Here is a 24,728-nt window from a genome sequence, read left to right on the forward strand (position 1 = left end):
AGCTTTAGGGTGAAATCTGGTGTATAGTAGAGTGTTATTGCGATCAGTTGGTTTGTGGAACACTGTTGTTTCAAATAGTTCATTTTTGTAAATCATGACATCTAAGAAAGGAATCTGTACTGCATCTGTGGTAGATGTAAATTGTATCCTGCTATTCTTGGTGTTTAGATCTTCAATCTGTTCATGAAGCAGGGTTTGAGGACCATCCCATAAAACAAAAATAGTTTCTGATAAAATGAAATCGTTCTCAAATTTGGCCATGAAAATATTGGCAAATACTGGCGCTCCTGAAAAACCCATAGAGGTTCCACTGGTTTGTAAATAATAATCAAATTTCCACGAAAAGTATGAGTGACGCAAACAAAATTCCAACAATTCTAGTAGAAAAACTTTGTTTGTTGGCAAGTCAGGAGTTTGCAACAGGGCCCATTCACAGGCCTCTATTCCTTCTTGGATAGGAATTGAAGTATAAAGGGAAGTTACATCAATAGTACATAGAGTTATGTTCTTCCAATCCGCAGAAATATTTTGCAGCTGTTGCAGAAAATGAGTAGTATCTTTGAGATAAGTTTTCCATTTTTGGACAAATGGTTGGAGAAATTCGCCAATATATTGCCCTAAAGGTTCAAAGATCGATCCACATCCACTGACTATAGGTCTGAAGGGGGGATTTTGTAGATTCTTGTGAATCTTTGGCAACATGTAGATTTGTGGGCATCTAGGTGAAGATGTTGTCAAAAATTTCCTAGTGTTGGTGTTAATCCAGCCCATATTGGTGGCTTTCTCAAAAATGGTTTCCAATGTGTTTCTAATATCATTGAGTGGATTCTCTGTTAGTTTCAGATATGTGGCTTCATCTTTGAGATGTTCAGATACTTTTGCTTCATAGAAAGAGGTGTCCATTACGACCAGGGCCCCTCCTTTATCCGCTAATTGGATTGTAATAGTCTTGTCCTGGGATAATTTTTTAATGATTTTTTCCTCATGTTTGTTCATGTTTTTCCTTGTTGTGTTATGCCAGTTGTAATAAAGGAAGATGCACAGTCCAACTGTGTAAGTAGATAATCCTTTATTGTAGATTCCTTCTAGGATAGGCAAGTAGGAAAAGATAAGAAGTATAGATAAAACCCCACCAGGAGCAGGCTCCAAGCAGCTCCGCCTGAGTTGACCAACTGACACTGTGAGCACAGAGAGACACCCAGGCATTCTATGATGTCATGGTACATTCTATTCATTGGAGAACAGTAGAGAAGTAATTTACTACAGAGTGCCACTTTATGGGAGATGAGTACTTCTAGGAGCTGCTGTCCTGTACCGATGAGTGCCCACTGTCTGCTGATCTTGTCCAGCCGGGCCTGCCGCTCTGCTGCCCTAGCGCCTCGTGAGTGCTATATTGTGACTGCCTGCACTCCAAGAAGGTGAGGAGCGTGGGCGCTATGCCCATGGGTGGCACCCTGGAACTGTGAGTCACCTAGCACCTGGCGAGCACAATATTTGAAGTGACTGTGCTGCTCTTCCTGCATTCTAGCGCATGGTGGGCACTGTTTTCCTGATTACCAGAAGAGGTACACTATCTTCTGTCCCTAAAGCTTCTAGTGGGTCCTAGTGCCTCGCAAGTACTATATTCAAAGTACATGGGGAAGAGGAGCTGACGCCTGCAGCACTGTGCTTTTAAAGCGCTATATTTCAATTCCACTGCATGTGTGCTGCATTGGGGTGCTGCCAGAGTGCCATATTTGCATTGACTGTGCTCTGCTTGCTGACAAGGTGCTACAACTGTGCCCAGGAGAAGAGGAGCAGACGTCTGCAGCGCCAGGATACTAAAGTGCTACGAGGGGATTCCGGCATGTGGGATTCCCCCCCTGCCTGCTTGGTTGACAGTGGGCAGCTGCAACGTATTGGGGGGCATTTTACTCCTCGGAAGAAGAGAGAGAGGAGTGAGAGACACTCCTGCCCTGCCCCAGTGCTTTGGCACTTTTCTTTTGCTGTTTTTGCAGCTTGCCCTGACTTTGCGAGACATAGGGCATTTGAGCCCCAGAGAGAGGCCAGTTGGCCTTGGGCCAGTTTCAGAGTGTTGTGCCCCCGATTGGGGCTGACTGTGTTTATGCTGTCGAGGCCTATTGCCCCATATGATTGCTTGCATAATATTGTTGCATAATGCATTTGTACCTAGGATAATATTTTATGCTTTTCCCTCTGGTTTGCAGTGCTGATTTTGGGCCATTGGTAATTTGAAAGCCCCCGAGTAGGGGCTCCCCAGGCGCAGTAGTGCCAAAGCGAATCTGCAACTTTGAAGCAACTATTCCAGTTGTATTTACATAAAGTGTACTGATAATGTTGCTTATGCCTAATGCATGTGGTTATATTGCTAATGCTTTCTTCCCCCCTAATGCTTACAGGATGTTTGAGTGTTTCTAAGAAACCTGGGAGTGCGCTGGGATAATCATCTCAGTTTCAACGCCCAGGTTCAAACAGTAGCAGCATCCTGTTTTGCTAAGATCAAGACAATTAGACGGCTCATCAACTACCTGCCGATGGACTGCCGTAAGACTGTGGTACAAGCCCTTATAATATCTCACCTGGACTACGCCAACGCACTATATCTTGGCATCACAGCAGGCCTATGCCACAAGTTACAGACTGTCCAGAATGCTGCTGCTCGGCTGGTGGAGAGAATTCCTGCCAGACATCACATCTCCCCACACCTCCGTAAACTCCACTGGCTCCCCATTTCCAAGAGATGTATTTTTAAGGCCATGACCCTGGCTTTCCGGGCCTCCAAGGGCAAAGGCTCGGCCCATCTGAAAAGCACTCTGAGACCGTATGTCAACACCAGGACATTACGCTCAAATTCCCTACTTCTGCTGGAAACCCCTAGATTTAAACGTACTCGCGCCGGAGGGAAAACATTCGAGGTCTGTGCCACTCGGTGTTGGAATAACCTCCCGGTTGCATTACGAGCCTGTCAAACTGAATTAGCATTCCGAAAGTCCCTGAAAACACATCTCTTCCCCATATAATGCCCCATTGGTGCCTAGCCTCTAAGTTCCATGATTTATCAGCGCCGGGACGCCCCATTGGGGCAGCTGTTGCGCTTTACAAAATACACAAATAAATAAGGATGCACCATTATCCTAATGTTCTGTCCTAATGAGCTCAATGATGAAATGGCTCATGTGTACGTCCCATTCTAATATGATTAGGCCCCATGTACCGCAGGAGGTGCATTACAAATACAAATAGTTTATTGTGATGATTATTTAAAATCTTACAATATTACACATCTAAAACAAAAAAATAAAAGCTATATTCATAAATAAAAACACTTAAAATATCATTGCATCAGGTTTGTAGATGGTTAAATATTTGAAATAGTTATGTCACCTAGTTTCCTTTTAACTATCATTAGGAACCTTACAAAGATAGCATTTAAAATGATATCATTCGAGTTCAGGCACTTAATCAAGGCTTGCCTGCATATCCTTATGCCTCGTTCATTGAAAGGAAACTTAAGTAATGATTTTCTCTCCTGTAAGAGTTCAGGGCAAGTACACAGAAGATGAAGCATATCCTCCTCACCATTATTACACAGTCTACATTTCGTTTGAGTTTCCGGTCTCTCCCACGGGGGAAGGTGACACAGGCCTGGCATTGTTCCAAATCTGGCTTTAAGGAGCACCTGTTTGTTTTTTTCAGTCCAGGGTGTTACCAGATATTGTTGGATTTCCTTCTTTTTATAGCCGTTAATTATCGCCCATGCGTGTTTTCTTTTGGTAAGGATAGCTTTGTCGTTTAGGATGGATAGGTGATTTGCAGTCTTATTAATTATTTTCTTAAACGATGTCTTGGTTATATTGTTTTCTCATATTGACGTGACCGCAAAATCCTTTATTGCTTCCCTCAGGTAGAGCCCAGCAGTAGAGTTAGTGTCGTTATTTATTTCTCTCCATAACAGGTGCGATATCTCATTTTGGTGGTCACTTTTTATTTGGTTCCATACTTTTAAAAAGTTGCCTTGCCTTGTCTTGCATAGTGCTGATTGGTCAATCCAAACTCTAACCTTACTTGAGCCGGGGACGCGTTCGCTGGGAGATGACATAAGGCCCGATATGCTCTGGTTATGATCTTGTTCAGAGTTTCACTATCCTTACCCATGACCACTTCACTACCATATGCGATAGTCGGTAGGAGTTTTGCGCCAATAATACTCAGAAGAGGACCATAGGTTAGGCTGGAAAGTGACTTTTGCACGATTCTGAATGCTGCAGTTAATGAGTTCGCTTTTCTTTGAATGTCATTTTTTTGTAATTGGTAGCTGCCCTTCGAATCAAATAATACACCCAGGTATTTATATACCTCTACTTGCTCCAGCTCGGTTGTGTCCATGAACCATTTACTTTTGTATCTTCTCTTATATTTTTGGTCACTACCATGATCTTAGTTTTTGTCTCGTTTATGACCATCCCGTTTTTCTTCGAGTACGTATGAGTCCGCCTAATTAGGCGCTGTAGTCCCACTTTAGTATGGCTCAATAATATGACATCATCCGCATACATCAAATTCGTGAGACGCTTATCAGCTAATTTCGGGGGGTGCGCGTTCTCATCGTCCAGTATTCCAGTTAGGTCAGCAAAAAACAGATTAAAAAGAAGGGGGGGCTAAAACACAGCCTTGTTTCAGGCCTTCCTTTGCTGGAATCTCCTTAGATAGTGTTCGGCCGTCCCCCATTCTCACACTTACCCATGTCTCTGTATATAAGAGGCATTCATTTTCTCAAGTTTGTTCCAAAGTAAGTTTCAAATCAAATGCTGATTTAAAGTCTATAAAACATAGATACAGGGGTTGGTTCAATCTGATTGATTTATCCATTAATAGGGCGAGAACCAGTGTATTTGTTGTTGTTCCGAGGCCTTGTATAAAGCCTGTTGGGTTTAAGGGCAATTTCTTTGTTTCCCTCACCCATTCGGATAGTTTAGTCAACAAAATTCTTGCAAACAGCTTGGCATCCGTGTCTTGTAAAGTGATCAGTCTATAGTTTTCGGCAAGTGCCCAGTCTCCTTTTTTAAAGATTGGGGTTATTAAGGATCCTTGCCATGACTTAGGGACTGTTCCTGTTAAAATGACTTCTATGTATAATTTCTCTAAGATGCTCGCCCATAGTTCTGGGTTTTCTTTATAGAGAGCAAACGGTATCCCATTTGGTCTGGGAGCACCGTTCTTCTGTTTTTTTATAAATTTGATTATCTCTTCTTTTTCTATGATTATTGGCGTATCCAAATCCTTGTCCTTAGAGGAAGATTCCGGGTCGTCGTCATTTTTGCACCCATGTCGCATTTCCAGTGAACTTGACTGTATAGTGTCCTGATTTAGATGTCTCCTCAAGAAAATCTCCCATTCCTGTTCGGTTAGTGGTGATGAGACTACCTGCTTGTTAGTAAATTCAGACAACCAGAGAGAAAGGGTCAAAGGACCACTCTGCTACCCCTTCCAGTTATGTATAATAATCAACGTAAGAATGTCAACAAATATCATATCTTTTTATCTTTTTGTTTTTCACTATTATTAGGACTTACTGGTTCAAATTAACACAACCACTAATTAGTCCTTTTTATTTTCACTGGTTTTAATTGAGTTAGAGCTACCCTTGCATTAAAGTGAATTGTTTGAGGAGTAGTCAACACTCTTTTTAAATCACTTCACTCACTAAGTCTGATTTTCCTTTCCACTATCTGGGACCCAATGAAGACAACTGGCTACCAACTTTCAGTTGGGGCCTGAGGATCCTTTTAGTTCACACTGAGCACGTGTATTTCACCTTCTTATTAACTGGTTATCTATTTTGGTGAATGTAATTCTATGACTTTCTGATCCTTCATGGCTCTTGTTTTATGATATTTGTTGACACTCTTACGTTGATTATTATACCTGCTTGTTAGGTCTAGCAAGTCCATTGATAATCTTCCAGAAGTCTCTTGGATTCTTCTGCTTACTGGCGTGCAATACTTTTGCCCAAGTTGCCTGTTTTGCTTGATTTTTTTCACCCCATATTAGCTTCTTCAGATTTTGATTTAGTAGCTTCAAGTTTCCCAGATTTTCTGCTTTCATCCCCGGCTTCTTTATTAGCCTGATAGTCCTATTCCGTTCTTTCTTCAATTTCATTATTGTATATGGCAAGTTTAAGTGGTATTCCTTATCCTTGATTGGTTCTTTATGCTTTTGATTCTTATTAGTATGTGTTTGACTTTGCGTTTTGATCAGCATCCCAGTGAGGTATTCCCATTGCTCTATCACTGTTTTTGTTACTGTGTCCGTAAAGCATGCTTCCATGATCCTTTCCACTTGTTCGTTCGTTGTTTCTTTGTTTTCAATATTCCAAAACAGTTTTTTATAATTAGTTGTACCAATATGCCCTTGGACAGACTGATACGCCTTATTTCTATTTACTCCGATGTTCATTATAATTGTCTGCTGGCCATGATCACTTTCATTTACTTTCTTTAATTGGTACGAGGTAATGTTGTGAAACATAAATAACGAGGCCATGGTGTAATCAATCCTGGAGTGTACGTTATACCCAAAGTAACTGTATGCTGGAGGAACATCTGTTTTTATTCTACCGTTGAGAATTCGAAGTCCCATTGCTTCCATGTCCTTTACAAGTTTTTTTCCCATTCTATTCTCATTGGCGTTGTTATCTATCCCTAGATCCTGCTTGGGAATTAGCCACTGATAGTTTTGCGATAGCGTTGTATCGTCTCTTATGTGGATGACATGAGATTGAGGTTAAAATCCCCGGTAATCAGAAAATCTGCTAGAGGATCCTCCATCATTATATCAATAAGAACATTGTTCAGAGTTCCACAGGTTGCCTCCCTACTCCGGTTTGTAGGCAATATATATATACAGTGATCAGATATAATGTTTTAGAGTTTTGGTTGGTTATTTTATAGTTTAGTTTAACTATCAGGATATTCGTGCTATCTACTTTCACTTGCTCATGCTGTACCTGAAGCGTATTAGAAATAAATATTGCCTGACCCCCACTAGCTCGCCCGAACCTTCGCTCTTTTTTTGCGTGTTCATAGTAGCTGGCGTATCCATGTAGCATAAATGGATCGGTTTCCCATGTTTCTTGTAGTGCTATAATCTGGGGTTTTCCCACTATGGAGTCTATCTGAGCGTTTTGGATCTTACCTCTCAATCCATTTATATTCCATGAGCATAATCTTACTATTTCACTGTCGTTGCTTTTAACTCCTACTTGTAATGAACTACCATATCATTGTTTCTGGTTACCGTGGAGTGCCATATTTATCCATTTTTCATTTCTTTCTAAATTTCTGTCTATGGTATTTTGCGGCACAGTACATACGCTTTTTGTGGGAGATCTACCAAGTGCATTTTTTAGGACTGAAATGGTCTGTGTGTCTACCTTTTTGTGTTTTAGTGTTGTTTCCTCCCCAATAAAGGGAGTGGGGTAAACCTCTGGGATTTGTTTGGTTAGTACTATGCCCCAGGTTTTAAATGTCGTTTGCTCATTCATGATCTGTTCAGCTATTGTTGGTGATATTAATGTTATTAACGTCGGAGTCTGGATATTATGTTTCCCCTCCAAAAACTCGACGGAGATAATGTCCTCACTTGCGATGTTAGTCAGTGCTGGTATTGATTTGAATAGTCTGAGTAAGTTCCCCCTGTTAAGTATGTCATGCCTGCCTCTGGACTGAAATTCCGGTGTAAATATACGTTTTTCACTGATTATGGGGCTTTGGTGAGTAGGGACGTTTTTTTTCTCAAATTGCTTGGATATGTAGCTAATTGTTTTTTGCCCTTCCCTGCTTTTGATCTGTAAATGGTCCCATTCTGATGTATTTGTAGGTCCATTCCCTACCTGCCACACTGTAAGGGCCCAGTCTTTTTTTATTCTCTCATCAGTGCCGTGGTTTTGGTGAGGAATCATTATTTGGGTTGATTTAGTTGGGCTACTTCCATTCGTTTTGTTAGAGTTACAATTGCTTGGCGCTCTTTCTTCTTCTTTTCGTTTTGTATCCAGTTTGGTTACCTGTTGCATGTTATCAAGGATCCCATTGCCCATTTGCCCTTCCAGTACTCCATTGTCGTCTCTCGTAGGCATTTGTGTATCATTTACTAGGTGGCACGTTGTTTGTATTGGATCAATTGTTGTTTTTTTTCTCAAAGATAGGAAAGTAGGTGTTTCTACCTTTCGGTGTATCCTCCGTGGCTGCTGATATCGGATCATTGTCTAACTTTAATGTGGCAGTCAATTTCGATTTATCATTTTTTCTTGCTTTGCGAAGTTTTTTTCTTTGTTGTTTTGTCATTGTAGAGAAACCATCGGATTCAGTATGACTGTTGATTTGATCCTCATGGTTAACTTTACACATAGTTTCGTTCCCCGGTAGTTCCATGATCTGATGAACTGGTAGACTAACTGGTAGACTAACTATTTCACCATGAAGTTTTGTTGACTGTTTTAATTCTATGCCTTTAGAGCTATCGAGGCCATTCCCAGTTTTGTTTTTATTCTTTTCCTTAGTAGCAGTATTATCCATCATAACTTTCTCCTGGCTGATTTTGATGTTTCTTTTGGTATCTTCTATTATTCTAGTTAAAACTGCCGGTAGTACTGCTAGTTTATCCATAATAGATACATAGATGCAATCAGAAGTCGTTTTTTCATTTTCTGTTTGCGCTCTGAGTATCAGATCATATAGTTGGGCAAGTTTGTTGTCGATTCCCGCCACATTATTTGCCATCATTTTTAGGAGGTCGATTTGTACGTCCATTTTATTTGAATGGTACTGGAGAGCTTCTAGCGTGAGGGTCGATGTTGGGTAAAAGATATCCCAGGGTATCACTGCTTCTTGGTGTTTTATTCCTGTTTCTGGGTTGTAGACCGTTTCACACTTCGATTGTTTGCTACTCCGGGGGTTTTTATGTTCCACCATATTTTTATCAGTAATAGTTGAAGTAATAATTGAAGCTAAGTCATTATTTTCCTGAGGTCCTTCAGAATCTTCCCCCAACATCTTGGTTTCTTTTGTTGTTGTTTCAATGAGCATATCAATCCTGTTAACACACCGTGTTCTGCCCAATGTTGAATTAAGTATGTTTCAACTTGCTCATGGGGCACACACAACCGTTTGTTGATTTCAACATTAACTTCAATTGGGCAACTTGGGGCAGCCTGCTCCATCCTATCTCCATAATGTTGTTGGTTAGTTTCCGGAACTTGTGAATGCAGTTTATTTGTAGTAGAGTCGTCATCATTTGCCTTTGCATTTCCCTTTCCATCTGACTCTGTCTTTATATTGCAATTTTGTAACTCTTTTGCGGGTTCTTGCTGAGTTATCCATTGCAGTTGGTCTCCAATCAGTATATCTAAGTCTACAAGGTGGTTTTTATCAAGGTTTTGCTCCGTTTGCTCCAATTGGTTGCAGTTTTGTGACATGTTATGGATTTCGCTACTCGTAGGTTTCATGGGGGTCTGTAGTTTGTCCTTGTTTGCTTCCAATTTCATTGACATCAGAGCTCCTGTTGGGTCCTTCATAAATTGGAATTTATCTGGTATTTTACCTGACTTCTCAAACATCCGTGCAATCGGGGATATAAGAGACTGGGTCTGCCCAGGTGCGTTGTTTTTTACCTTTTTAGATACCGTAGATTGCTGCATTATTTTTGCACGTTTAGTTGTTGTGCCTGCAGTCCTTTCCCTTCCTGATCTCATATTATTGACTATGATATAGACTGTGTTTATATTTCCTAGATTCCTTGTGTCTGAGTGTAATTTAATTTAATTTCGTGAAAGTCACTCTGAGACACACCTGGTTTTCTCCTACTCAACCTGGAGGCACAAGTCCTCACGATCCGCACGCCCTCCCAAGCCTGTCTGCTCCCTCCTTTCGCTGCCGTGTAAAAACCACTTCCTACACAAGCACAACACACAGAGAATCTGGAGCAGCTGCCGTCAGGGAGGAAACGTTACGATAATTGCAGGATTGCAGTATAGGCCGAGGCAATGAAGTAGGTTGTCCCACTCAAGGTTAGCTTTTTGCGCGTGTTATCTACAGTCTCAGCGCAGCTTACTGTAAGTGCCTTCCAGGAAAACTCAGGAACATGCGGCTTATGGTTTTTGTATTAGTTGTAATAAGCAACGTTACAATTGTTTGTGCTTACTATTCCAATTCAATGCCAGGTGGTTAACCTTCTCGTGCCTGTACCCGTGAAGGGGATAGAGCAGTGGCTGCACACAGGAGGCAGGAGGTTGGAACTCTGGGCCACAGGAACTCAGCGGGAATAACCAGGAGCCACTGCCAGGGGTCAGGAGCGCTATCAATACCACAGCCTTGATCCCGCAATCTCTCACAGTCTCGTGTGGCTTTCAGAAGTGGCTGCACACAGGAAACAGGAGGTAGGTAGCCACACGAAAGGTCCTGGACAGTGATGCCACAGGGTGCCACAAGGTACGGCTTTCAGGTTTTCCAGCCACAAACCCTCAGTCCCGGCAAGCCAGCACCACCCGTGCTCCCCGCCCTGCTCCGCTGCTTTGCCTAGCTTAGCTTAGCGAGGCCCACGCTTAGAGCCGGACCCACCGGACTCACTGGCCTCCTGGCCCCCGCAGATGCGTGTAATGATGGTGTAGACGACGGCAGACGGAGGCGGTCCTCTCAGCCTCAATGCGGTCTCAATGCAGCCTCGATGCGGCCTCCAGGTAGTTAGGTAGTTAAAGCCACCTAAGCTACCTCGGCGGCGGAAATGTCTTCGCCGCGATGAAAGTTGAAAATTGTAAATTGAAAGAATTTTCCGAACACCACAGGTAGCCTGCTATCCGCCCGTAGTGTATTGTAGTGTGGCGGGCCGCAGCAGCCCACAGGAGCCGTAGCAGCAGCCTGTTCTGATCTGGCGTACGGGCAGTATGGCGTTCTGGCGTCCTCTGTGGCGTCTCTCGCTGCTCTCTAGGATGATTTACACATTTCCTCCGGAGTTTGGCCCGCCTGCTCTGCACCAGGCTACCTGTTTCAAACAGGTACAAAAAGCAGCTCCATGTCAGAGATGAGCACTTCCATTAGGCAGTGTCAGCATGAGTAAGAAAAGCTGTTGGCAATGCACACCAAGATGGTACTCGAAAGGGATGTATTCTAGGTTGTTTAACATTATTGGGTGCTCCAGGGTCTCACCCACTGATCCTGGGCATTTTATGTATGTGTTGTGCCCCCTACCCTGGGAACAACATCCCCAAAGTGCACTCCTCGAAGGGGATCTCCTCAAACTCCCTAAGTAAATTAAATAACAATTCTTCAATGGCATGATGTTGTTATCTTTTAATAATTATTTGTGATACATGGGTATTCAGCCAAGGATGTATGATCAGTAACAATGATATTCACATATTATTTCAATGTGTAACTTCATGAATACCGATGCATTTCGGTCTGTGCCCTTCTTCAGGGAAACCAATCTCATATCAAGCAATACATACACAATAGAATGCACACAAAAACATCAACCCGGGTATTATTTGCAAAATGAAAATAAAAAATAAAAACCTACAACACTATGGCTAGGTGTTTTTGGTTAAAAAAAAAACTTTGCTCAGATTTCATTTTTGACCAGTGCGGTCTTTAGTGTGTTTTGTGTCAAAATGTTTTGTTTTGTATTGCCTAATATGTCTGCCATTTGCCTTCTATCAGCTCAGTTTTTTTTTTGCTTTTAAGAGTTATCCAGATAAAAATGTCCATTAGCCATGCAGCCTTTGTTGCCTAGGGATGATAGAGCATGTGAAGTTACTGTTCCAGTTAGCAATTGTAGCCTTCCCCTGTAATGTAGGGGAATGTTTACTCCACTACACAGGGCCATACACCTTGGGCTTTGCTCCTCCTCGCCGTGGCTACTGTACCCCAGCCTGTATGGTTCATGTGTTGTTGAGCAGGGCAACAACACATGCTCATATATCATACATTTTTCTGCTTCTATGCCAGGACGTGTGCACATTTGCTAGTGGGAAGTGGTATGAGCTGTTAAGTTGTTCAATTTTAAAGGCACAATGCAGCATCTGTCCCTGAGCGACTGGATCTCCCAGCAGATGTTGATTTCTTTCATTTCACTCAGCACCACACAAGTTTAACTTCACACATTTCCATTCCACACCTCATATTTCGACAACAAACCTCATAATTCAACTCAACAGCACATTTATTCAACACATCACATACATCCAATCCACACCATAGAATTCCAAATCGTGCTGAAAAATTCAACAGCACACCACATATTTAAACCCCACTACATACCACTCCACAACACAAAATGCCAATCCACATTATTACATTTCATGACACACAATCCCACTCCACGTAATCCCAGTACCCTCAATACCACATAATTGCTAACCACATATTTCCACTGCACACAATGCTACATAACTCCACTCAGCACCGCACAATTCCACAACAAACAATTCCAATCCAACCCACAGAATTCCACTTCACACCCCATACCTTCACTCCACTCCATAACACAAAGCTAAACGACATTGTCATTGACAATGCCAATGCCTCTCAGAATGCCAAAACTTTGTTCTTTCATTATTTTTTTAGATCCATCCCCTTAGTTTTTCAAGCTAAATGGTTTAATTTAATAGAGAGTGTACTGAATAGGTTTATCTGGGCCCACGGGAAGACCCGGCGGGCTTACAGATTTATGTCTCTCCCGAGAGAGAGAGGGGGCTGGGGGGCCCCGGACTTTAGGTTGTATCAAATGGCTGCAGCATTACAGTATATGCAGGGATTAATGGGGGGTGGGGGACTTGAGCAAAGAGTTACGACCATGTCCACGGAAGTCTACTCAGTAGTGTTGGGGGCGGAGGCAGAAAACTGTTTTTTAAATAGAGTGGAGTTTGGGTACTACAAAAGGACAAGATTTAAGACTGTAGTGGCAGCAGTCAAGATCTGGAACGCTCTTTTAAAAAAGGCTGGTCTAGGAAGATATAACAGGTATGTCCGGTTGTATAAGAATAAATCCTTCCCTGCGGCAGTCTTTGCTGATTTAACAATGGCCGGATGGGCACAAAAAGGGATAATACAGATTGGGTATTTAATGGATGGTGAGGGGATAGCTCAGTTTGCAGACCTTACCCTTAAGTATGGCATTGAAAGAAGGGATTTTTTTAAATTCTTACAGGTAAGGAGCTTTCTTAGTAATAAGAAGGGTGGTATTGCTGGGTTTGGCAGTAATGAAATACTGGAGAAGATAAAAATAGGAGGGGAATGTACGATCAGATCCTTCTACGCAAGCCTTGCAAAAGGGAAGATGGATGATATAAATTAAGTTAGTAACAAGTGGGTTGAAAAGTTCGGGGGGGGGCCTGGAACCTTTCAGGAATCTTTGGACTTGGGTCGTACCATCTTGTGCTCGGGTCCCCTGCAGTCCCAGCATTATAAGACTTTGTTCTCACTGTACCACACCCCAGCGAGAATAGCTAAGTGGGGAGGCTCCATCGGTATCACCTGCCCTAGGTGTAGTTCAGCGGAGGCAGATATCGTTCATATATTCGCTCTCTGCCCCCAGCTACACATTTTGATTAAAGACTTAGAGGACTTTCTTGGCAGGACATTAAGACTACAAGCACATTTGACACCTATGTTGATTTTGTTGGGAGCGACCCGGGGGGAGATTCTGCTCATAAGGAATTTATGTTTATGGCTACCGCAGTGTTGAGGCTGACAATAGCAAGAGCATGGCTGGATAAGACTCCCCCGGTTATGCAAACTTGGCTGGCGAACCTATTAGCTATGTATAATCTCGAGAAGGCAATTTATGCACGAAAGGGAAAAAGGGGAAGAAGGTTAGGCTTAAAAATCTGGGAGCCAATTGCGAAATGGAAGGAGACTATGGTATTATAGGGTAATTTATGTGAAATGTAACATGAACTACAGACTCTAATAAGGTTATGAATATGATTTGAAAATGTATTTTTCCTCTCTGGTTTTGTTTTGTATTGCTGTAGCTTCAAAAAGAGGGAAGAATCTGTACAAAGTAAGCAAACCAGATAGGGTAAATCATAAATGTAAATTGAACTGGTTAAATGTATAATATATACAATCTGTGTACTGGGAAAAAATAAAAATATAAAACAAATATATATATTTAAAAAAAAAAGACAATGCCAATGCCTCTCGGATTGCCAAAACCTATTGGCTTTGCAAATGCATGTTATGTTTTGCACCTGCTTCGATGGTATTTTGCACATGCAAAAGCACACTTTTATACATATTTCCTGACTGCAAATGGTTTGTACTAACAAATAGAACTTTCCAAAAAGAATCCTTAAAATATACAGACTCTTAATTTGTCTGTTCTTTGTGGACAATTAAGAAATACGTCCCTTAACCAATTCTGTACATTTCAAATGGCATATCTAGTGTTTGCAAAGTCATTTGCACCCACTTAATGACTCCTAATGCTTTTGTACATCAGGGTCCAGGTTCTTTATGCCTTTTTGTGTGCAAGGAAACATTGCTTATGAACAGTAGATGGGAATTCCACATGAATCTCTTATGCCAAAAAGGAGAATGAAGAAATCCTCAACTGTTGGGCAAAGTTCTATCTGCTTTTTGCTCTTCTCCAAGTTTAAAAAAAGTCTAATTTAGTTTGTAACTCGTACAGCTGGGTTTTGAAGAGTGGAGCCTGTGGACATTCCATCAAGAAGGGGGTGACAAGGATCATATTTCCCCAGGCACTGGATAAGATGTGCTGAGCCTTGTAGGAACTCCTTAAGAAGTACCCTTGTGAGGTCTGATAGATCATGGAGCTGGGCATATTCATCATCCAGATGTGAGAGTACGAGAGCTTGAATAGCAGTTCTGAAGTTCCCTTCTTCAGGAAAGTTTCCACTTGCTTCATTATAGAGAACTGTTACCAGGTACTCTTTGTTTTCTTGGAAATGTGTTCTTTGAGGGTGAAGTTTGTGCCCAGGTTTGAATCCAAATGACTTGGCAGACGGTAATGGATGGGATTTGAATCCAACAAGGTTTATGTCATAGAGCCACATTTGAGCAGTTTTTTTTACGTGTTGGTCTTGGCAAATAACAGGCATTTTTTCTTAGTCAGTTTAAGTTTCAGAGAAAGGCTGGACATTCAGGAGTGGGTGAGGCACTGGCAGTGTTTGAGGTACTAGATTTCTAGCGTAGAAGAGACTTTCCAATAAAGTTGTGTATTATCGACATGGTGGTGAATTTTAGTGCTGTGAACCGTGTGTAAAGTCCCAGTGGCCCAGGTAGAGGTTGAACATGATGAGGGACTCTATTTAATTCCTTGGGATTTCACAGGTGATAGAGATCTTGTAGTAATTAGAGATGCCTGTGTGAACAAGCTGGTGTTGGTTGAGGAGGTAGGAGGAGAAAGAATGATACGTTTTGCTAGTGAATCTGATTTGAATCTTCAGGGTGTGATTAGGCACGGTCGACTGTCTTGAATTGAATGAGAGGTCTAGCAATATCAAGAGGTAAGGAACATCTTCATCTGCGGTCAGGATGGTATAATCTACGACGCGTAGGGTAACTGTCTCTGTCCTACAGCATGATATGAAGATAGATTAGTAGTGGTGCAGGAGATAGTTGGTACTAATGTGATCTTGGAGTTGAGTGTAGTCTGCTTTTTTTTTTTAATGATATTAGAAATTAAGGACAGTAAGTAATGGGTCTGCAATTGGCAAGACTTTTTATGAGTGGTAAGATATGGTCTGTCATAAGAGCGTTGGGACTATATTTTAAGAGAATGGGGCATTGACAATGTTGAGTATGAGTGAGAGAGGTTCTCAAGAGAGAGTTTTGATAAAGGTCAAGGGTCATTTTCATTGGAGGTGGCTTTGAGGCAGCTGAGTAAATTGGCAATATCTGCAACTATTAGAGCTTTGAATAATGACCATTGCAGGATACTACAAATGGGGATTGGGTGTAAGAAGAGAAGAAAGCTTGAAGTTATGAGTTGGCGGTCAAATCTATATTTGTTCACTGAAGAAGATGTTGATTGCATTGCACTTGTACGTGGTGTGAGGGATTGGATGGTCAGGTAGGGGGTTGATACAGTGTTTGATTATCTTGAAAAGAGCTTTGCTTCTGATGGTAGATTCATTAATGGCATGGATACAGTACTTTGCTTTTTCTGATAATGTGTGTTCTTTGTGTTTTGAGTGGAAGGGCTTCTTTAACGTGAGATCATTAGATGCTGTGTTTCTTTTTCATTTACTCTCCTGTTTGTTGATGGAGCATTTATTGTTGCAGATGTTGTTTCACTGTCATTAAAGAGTTGGCAGAGATTTGCTTAGAAGCCTGACATCTGCATTAATGAGCAAGATAGTCTCTACAAGAAACATTAATTTGCTGATTAGCCCAGTTTTTGGAGTCTTGTTTTTACCTGATTCACCTAAACCTAATGGGAGGTCACCTTTCTCATGAAGGAAGATTAACAAATTCATCTAAGGTTGTCATGATCATGAGAAATACTTATATAGTTCCCCTAGAATCCATCTGGTCCTGGGGTTTTCCTGTGAGGTCTGAATATTGGCCTAAGGTATATGTTCTACTGAGAGGGGTGCTGTCATAGGCACCACATTCCGCCTGTAAGTATAGTGATAGACGGTGTGAATAAGAAGTAAGATAGCCCCCTTTGCATATTACTCTCCCTAGGGCCTTTCAATCCTTAAAAGTATACGGTTAACCCAGAATGTCATTTTTTATTCTACTATCAACTTTCTTTCCTCAAGAATTTTAACAATATACCTATTCTCCTTCTCTACCCAAACCTGCCCTTGTAGGATCTTGTCTGTTCAGTTACTCTGTATACTCTACTCTGAGATCCAGGTTAAATGCCCTTTGCTGCTTCTTTGTGATATTGTTGCGATCTACGTTTATTTGAGGATCATCTCATTAACATTATCTTCTGATACATAAATGCAGCATTGGTCATTTAATTCTAAGAACGTTGCCTTGAAATGGGATGGTTTCACTGTATTGGCCAGGTTAGTTTTAGTAATGTAGCTCAGGGTTTAGTTCTCTTGCCGCCGGCTTGAGAGCCTCCCATAGAGTTATAGGCAATTCAGCTGATTCAGTATTGCGTCAAAATATTGAAAGAATGTCTCCTTTAACACCACCATCAAGTCCTACTTGTTGAACCATAACATGCCTCACTGCCCTACTTGCTGTCAGTATTGTGACTGCAATGTATGCCTGGCCAGAAAGACCTTTTTCGGATGCTTAAGTATCAGTTGCCCTATTTAGCTCTGAAGACAGGAAATGGTGGATGTTGGAGAATGACTTGTCTGTATCAGGTAAAATCGTTTATAAGCATTTCATTGATTGGCATATGCTCAAGATGTTGCAGGGCTCCTGTGAGGACAGAAATGTGACTAAATGCATATGACAATCGTTTTATTCATAGTACCAATTAAGTCCCCTCGCATTATTGTCAGGCCTGGTGGTGCCTCTTTGAGGACTGAATCAAGATGTTAGAGGAAACCCACCAATAGCTGGCATACACATTGAATTGTTTGATCATAGTCTCTCATGTAGAGCCTGAAATAATAATACACAACCCAGTGTATTGGACAAGACCTTGAGTGGAAATTGGTCTACAGTCCAGGTAATGTGGAACAGAAAACTGCAAGGCTTGTAAAATGCATCCAAAGTGTGGGGAAGGGTTTAGCAAATACTTAAATGCCTTTTTATTTACTAGCACCCCACCGGCACCCACCCCCCTCCTGTGTTGTGTTACTTGCCCAGTCCCTCCGTTGTCTTTCTCCCACTTACTCCTGCCAGGAAAAAAAAGCACTATGAAATGGCCAGCACCAGCCAGGTCTTAGAGCTTTTTTTCTTCATGACTTTGTTTTGCTGCTGTACAACATGGCTAAAAACATTAACACCAATAGCTTGCACATTGCAGAGACATTTGGGGATTACCAATCCTTGTTTACATTTGAAACCACCAACTTTATGATTAAATTGCTTTATGGAAAGGCCTGCACGTCTAGTGGACTGCATTGATGCCAGGTCCAACAGAAGCAAAGAAATCTTTAAAATTGTGAAAGATTTTACCTCACCATCTGCTGCCTCCAACTCGATCACCGCTCAAAGGGGCTCTGCAACAGTCTCAGTTCCTTAGAAATTAAATCACTGCCGCTTACAGCAACTTCAGCCATGACCAGACAGACCTCACCAAACACCTACAACGCTTATCCAAAGAACCAATGCTAACCAAATGGCCCAGTTCCACCACAGGAGAAACTGTTGCCACCATGAAGTCCATGTACTAAGGGGCCCCATTGAACCCCTGCTGCACAGCACACATACTCCAGAAGACTGCAACCCATCAACAACATGCACACACCTATTCTAAATGCTTTCACCTCTCCTGGTACCTTCCCAGAGGCTTGGAAACAAGCAATTGTCCTCCCATTGCTGAAGAAGCCCTCTGTTACCTCTTCAGTGCTTGCCAACTACAGACCGATCCCCAGCTACCATTCCCTGCCAAGATCTTGAAGGCAATAAACAGACACCTCACATAACATCTTTGCGTCCACTAACTCCTCAACATTCAGTCTGGTTTCAGACCCAGCCACAGCATAAACTGCTCTCCTAGCTGTATTGTATGACATCTGTACAAATATTATAAGGCGGTAGTGATGGTTCATACAGTCGAACATCAAGAAGTGTCAATAATTTAGCATAGTCGGTTTCTAAGATTGAATAAGTTACGGTGCCAGTCGAGGTTACAGAGTCATCACACTACCAATGATGCCAGATCAACACATATAAAATACCTGTTGTTGAAAGTCTAAAAGATAGATTGAACCTCTGCACTCTATATTGTAATTTCAACAATATACTATTTAGATTTAGTTTGGTGGCCAGTTCCTATAAATCATGCAACAAAAATAGGTTTCATCAATAGGTGAATATTATACAAGTCTCAAGCAAACAGAGAAGAGAACATCAGAGAATCAAATATTAATTTTATCCAATTTAATATTGTCAATACATGACACGTTCACATGTGCATGAATAACAAATTCTTTGAGCACTACAAATCAAATCAATAGTGATAGCCTGACTGGTGGTCCGAATCCTAGGGCCTTCCTGCTCGTTGTAATTGGTAAAGCAAGCGGACAGCTGACATGTGTTTCATTACATGGATGTAACTTTTTCAAGGCTTATTCTCTGTAAGTAGGAACACTGTTATGACGTTGGACCGTTTATGCAACAATACTGTACGTTGTTCTTGATGCACTAAGAAGAACCTGAGAATCATATAGCATGTAGGTTTCCTTGTGGTGCATCAAGGTTTAGGCATATGAAGAAACAATAATTCAAGAAATTCCTTTGTTAGGACCTGACAAAGTAGATTTTGAGGATAGTCACCCCGTTGGAATCCCCAACCTATCCGTGGGTGGTTCCAAATCGCGTGATGTCTAAACCCCTTGTGAGGTCAAATAAGGGGAAGATTGCCCCGTTAGAATCCCCAACCACTCAGTGGGCGATTCCCAATAGTGATAAATCGGAACCTCTTCAAAGTGTCGTAAACCGGACTTTCCACCATTCTAGGAGGTGGCCAACTAGTGTGCTAAAGACGCAAATGTATACATCGTAAACCAAGGCTTTAGTGTGTCCCGATTAGAGGTTCCAACAAACGTAGGTTCCGGAATGATTCTGCAAAAAAGTGAAAGGGGTATGACATCCGTATAAGTCTGGACAGTGGCCCTCTTCCACCTGGACCTCTATGCAGCATTTAACACAGTCTTCCAACCCATTCAACACCTACACAACATCAGAATCCAAGGACATGCACTCCAATAAACCTGTTCCTTCCTGATTGGAAGTACCCAGTCAGCCTGGCACCGTACATGTGAGACACCCATGATCACATCTTCAATGCATACATGATCCCTCTAGCTATCATCATCTGCTCTTGTGATATTAACGTCATGTGCTACGCCAATGAAATGCAACTCATTCTTTCCCTAGTGGACAAGAGACCAGCACCTGGATCAAGTTCAATGCCTGCATGACTGACATCACCCACTGTCTAAAGCTGAACACCAACCAGACCAAAACTGATCTTCAGGAGGAGTACATCATTGTTGGACTCCACCTGATGGCCAACAGAGCTAGGACCAACATCCACCCGCATCCACTCCAAGAACTTCAAGATCATCCGCCAACAACATAACTGCCCAAATCAATGCCAGTCACCGCCTCATGCTTCCATACCTTGAAAATTCTAATGTAAATTTTCAAATGGCTCCCAATCAGCAACTGGAAAACCATCACGCACAACCTGGTCAACAAGCAAGCTGGACTATGTGACACCCTCTATGCCAGGATAAGTAAAAAAAAAACATACCTCACTAGAGCGCTGCAGACCATTCAGGCCATGATTGCCAAAATCTCTCAACCTCCCACACTACATTCACGGGAGCTCCACTGCTCCCCATTCAAAAACAGGCATGATTATAACTCCACACTTTCAAGGCACTACATAACACTGGCACAGCATACCTCAACAATAGCATTTGCTTTCACAAACCTTCGTTAACTACGCTCATTGGGAATCCTACTTGCATAAATCCATACATATGGAAAACCAATACTGGTGGCCACCCCTTCTCCTACATCAATCCTAAAGCATGTAACAACCTGCCACTAAACATAAGAGCCTCCTCCTCACTTCTTGAATTCAGCAAGAAGCTGAAGGTCTGCCTTTGAGCAGTCCCAGTAGGCCCTAGGTTTGTCTAGACTCACACCTGCTAAGGGCCACAGTACCCTTCTGAGTGACAATGTGCTTTACCAACCCGCTTAACATGTTCTGACAAGGAAAGCTAAAATGCAATTCAGTAAACATGAAATTATCATTAGAAATAGAATATACCAGTTGCTCAACCTTAGTTGAAAGAAGGGTGTCATTTAAGTCAACTTAGATTCCAAATAATAGAAGCAAAACACAGATTTGAAAATGGCCATGATAAGTCAACGTTTAACATGAATATTACAGGGTTAAAGACTAAACACTTAATCCAAATGGGTTTAACAAGATAGAGATGAAGTTTCTTATAATCATAACAGACAACAATCGTATTCACTTCTAGAAAAGACCCTCCAACAATACAACTGTGATTGTTATTAAATGATCAGTAAGTAAACTGTATGTGTTGAGGTATTGAATTAGATCATAGAAAGACCCTGTGCAGGGATGTACCAAAAATAAGAAAAATGATTGTTGGTCGTATCATAAAATATAGGAACATGGTGGTCCATCACTTTCAAATTACAGCAACAGGTTCTGGGATTAATTTAGTAACACTCTTTACATTTTTTTACAGGAACCGGCTGTATATGGATATATGGTACCACATTATAGAAAATTGAATTTGTATTAAGGAGTTGGGTACAATTTAGGTAGGATGATTGCTGGTCAGAATAATAATGTTAAACTTTGTTTTCTATTACTCACACAAAGTGCGGTAAATCACATTTGAGAGACTAGTCTAGGGATTAGGTCCCTGGAAGCTCTTTGTTTGTTCTGGAACTCGGACCCAGCGTTGATCCTGGAAGCTGTTTGCTTGTTCTGGAACTCGGACCCAGCGTTGATTTAAAGGATTAATTGCTGCTTGCACACAGGGGCCGGGACTGCGAGACCCAGGGTTCACAGCGCAAGTCCAACGCAGCGCACCTGGAGTCTCTTCCTGCCCCCTGCTCCTCTCTGCATTTCTGGGTATTTACAGCTCGCTCGTAGCTGTACTTGGTGATTAGGTCCCTGGAAGCTCTTTGTTTGTTCTGGAACTCGGACCCAGCGTTGATCCTGGAAGCTGTTTGCTTGTTCTGGAACTCGGACCCAGCGTTGATTTAAAGGATTAATTGCCGCTTGCACACAGGGGCCGGGACTGCGAGACCCAGGGTTCACAGCGCAAGTCCAACGCAGCGCACCTGGAGTCTCTTCCCGCCCCCTGCTCCTCCCTGCATTTCAGGGTATTTACAGCTCGCTCGTAGCTGTACTTGGTGATTAGGTCCCTGGAAGCTCTTTGTTTGTTCTGGAACTCGGACCCAGCGTTGATCCTGGAAGCTGTTTGCTTGTTCTGGAACTCGGACCCAGCGTTGATTTAAAGGATTAATTGCCGCTTGCACACAGGGGCCGGGACTGCGAGACCCAGGGTTCACAGCGCAAGTCCAACGCAGCGCACCTGGAGTCTCTTCCCGCCCCCTGCTCCTCCCTGCATTTCTGGGTATTTACAGCTCGCTCTTAGCTGTACTTGGTGATTAGGTCCCTGGAAGCTCTTTGTTTGTTCTGGAACTCGGACCCAGTGTTGATCCTGGAAGCTGTTTGCTTGTTCTGGAACTCGGACCCAGCGTTGATTTAAAGGATTAATTGCCGCTTGCACACAGGGGCCGGGACTGCGAGACCCAGGGTTCACAGCGCAAGTCCAACGCAGCGCACCTGGAGTCTCTTCCCGCCCCCTGCTCCTCCCTGCATTTCTGGGTATTTACAGCTCACTCTTAGCTGTACTTGGTGATTAGGTCCCTGGAAGCTCTTTGTTTGTTCTGGAACTCGGACCCAGTGTTGATCCTGGAAGCTGTTTGCTTGTTCTGGAACTCGGACCCAGCGTTGATTTAAAGGATTAATTGCCGCTTGCACACAGGGGCCGGGACTGCGAGACCCAGGGTTCACAGCGCAAGTCCAACGCAGCGCACCTGGAGTCTCTTCCCGCCCCCTACTCCTCCTATTTAGCCACGCCCTCACTCACCGAGCGGGACGCGAGCGGGACGCCGGACGAAGCCCGGACAAAGGGCGGACAGTCTTAGACAGTCCGAGACTGGCCGCGACTGGACTGGGCCGACCACTCTGCTACTATCACGTTTGAAGCATCCACTTTTTATAAGACTATTTTACTTACTCCTATTCATTTACACAAGAGGATTGTTGATCTGCTCGCGCCTCAACCTTCCTACTTATGTACTGTTGTCTGAGGGTATAATACCCCCTATATTCCTGTGGGTGCTAACTAGTAACTGTCTAATATGCCAAAAAAACTAGCCCCAATCGCGTCAAATACGATGGATAATTATATGGTCCAAGTAGTATCCAAAATAAATAGCGAAAGGCGGCAGTCATTAGGACTAAGTCAATCGCCAGTACTCCTTCCTATAAGTCCATCCCAGCTATTTACTGTGGCCGATATATCCCTACAGGCTGCTGGTAGTGATGCCCCTGAGACCGATCTCCATGCCAGTGGCATGTATGATCAAAGCACACTTCCAGCGGTCAATTTAGAAATTGACCCTGAGGTTAATTTGGAAAGTGATGATGATTCTGATCCAGAGTTACATGTTCAGGTCTTAGAAGATGATCTTTCCTCTGTAGAGCAGGAAACTAGGACAGACAGAAAATGTAAAAAGACCCTACCCAAGCGTGGTGGGTTACGCTCAGGATTAAGGAAGAAAAGGGCTTCACCTCCTCGGAAAACTAAGGATAAGAACATGGACGCTGGGGAGGTCAGTGCCAAGCACACATTGGATGATGAGCTATTTCTTAGGATAGCAGACATGATTGAGTGTAAAATTAAAGCCATTATAAAACCAATGGTGGCCAAAATTGATAAGCTCACTGCAGAGGTGAAAAAACTTGGTTGGATCCAGAATAAGGTAAATGGGGAGGTTGGCAATATAGTGACCCTGGTTTCAAAGTTAACAGGTACACCTGGGGAGAATGGTCTGACTGTGGTAGAGGTAGAGAGGAGTATGACAGCAACCATTCCACCTGGCCAGGTGCCAGTAGATGTAGACAATCACACAATAGTAAGAGAGGAGGTTTTGCCAACATCCACCGCTCAACCAGTATCTTGCCATGAAACAGACTCTCCTCAATTCATGGTAGAAGCTTCACCTCTGGTATTGGTATTAGCAAACGTTCCACCGCTGGCACCTGGGCAACCAGAATCCCCAACATCCCTCTCTAGTAAGGCGTTGCACTGGCTATCAGGTAATATGCAGATGGCCCATGGAGGGAAACAGCAGCTAGCAGGGGAGATTACGTCGGTCAGAAGAACAGCCTGGATAGGGAGCAGACCGAAAAAGTTTAAAGGGGATTGTGTGGTGGTGAATTTTTCCCATTCGGCTGTTCTCCCCAATGTTTTGTCAAATATACTCCCCCCAACGTAGGAGTGGCACTATTGTTCCCCTCACCTTAAAATTCTTTTACGGTGAGCGGCAAAATGTAACGTTTCCCAAGACTTCAGGGTCAAGGTGGGATACCTTGACGAACAGGTGGGGAGTAGGTGTTAGGGGTTTGAGAGCAACTACGAGGATTAGGCATTGACATGTGCTTACATAGCCACCCCGTGTCTCTTTTCCCTCACTCCCCCATAGAACAACATAGACGGCTCTTTAGAGACGATCCCTTAATAACGTAAAGGGACGCTCTATGGTGAAGCCGACGCTTAGCTTACTGCCATGACCACGCCCCCTTTCCAGTTCCTGTTTGTGCTAATCAACCTCGCTCCTAGCCTGGCGCCTGTTTGCCGGTTTCAACCCGATTACCCCGCTCTCCGAAGATCTGCTTTCGGGGAGAGTGCCGAGTCAGCTTCATCGGCGCGGACTTCTCAGCCTACCTCCTTTTCAAGCACTCGGGTAACAAGGAAACCGGGTCCCTATTTCTTTCCGCAC

The sequence above is a fragment of the Lissotriton helveticus genome, chromosome 4_1 (assembly GCF_964261635.1).
Source record: "Lissotriton helveticus chromosome 4_1, aLisHel1.1, whole genome shotgun sequence".
In the NCBI taxonomy this organism is placed as follows: Eukaryota; Metazoa; Chordata; class Amphibia; order Caudata; family Salamandridae; genus Lissotriton; species Lissotriton helveticus.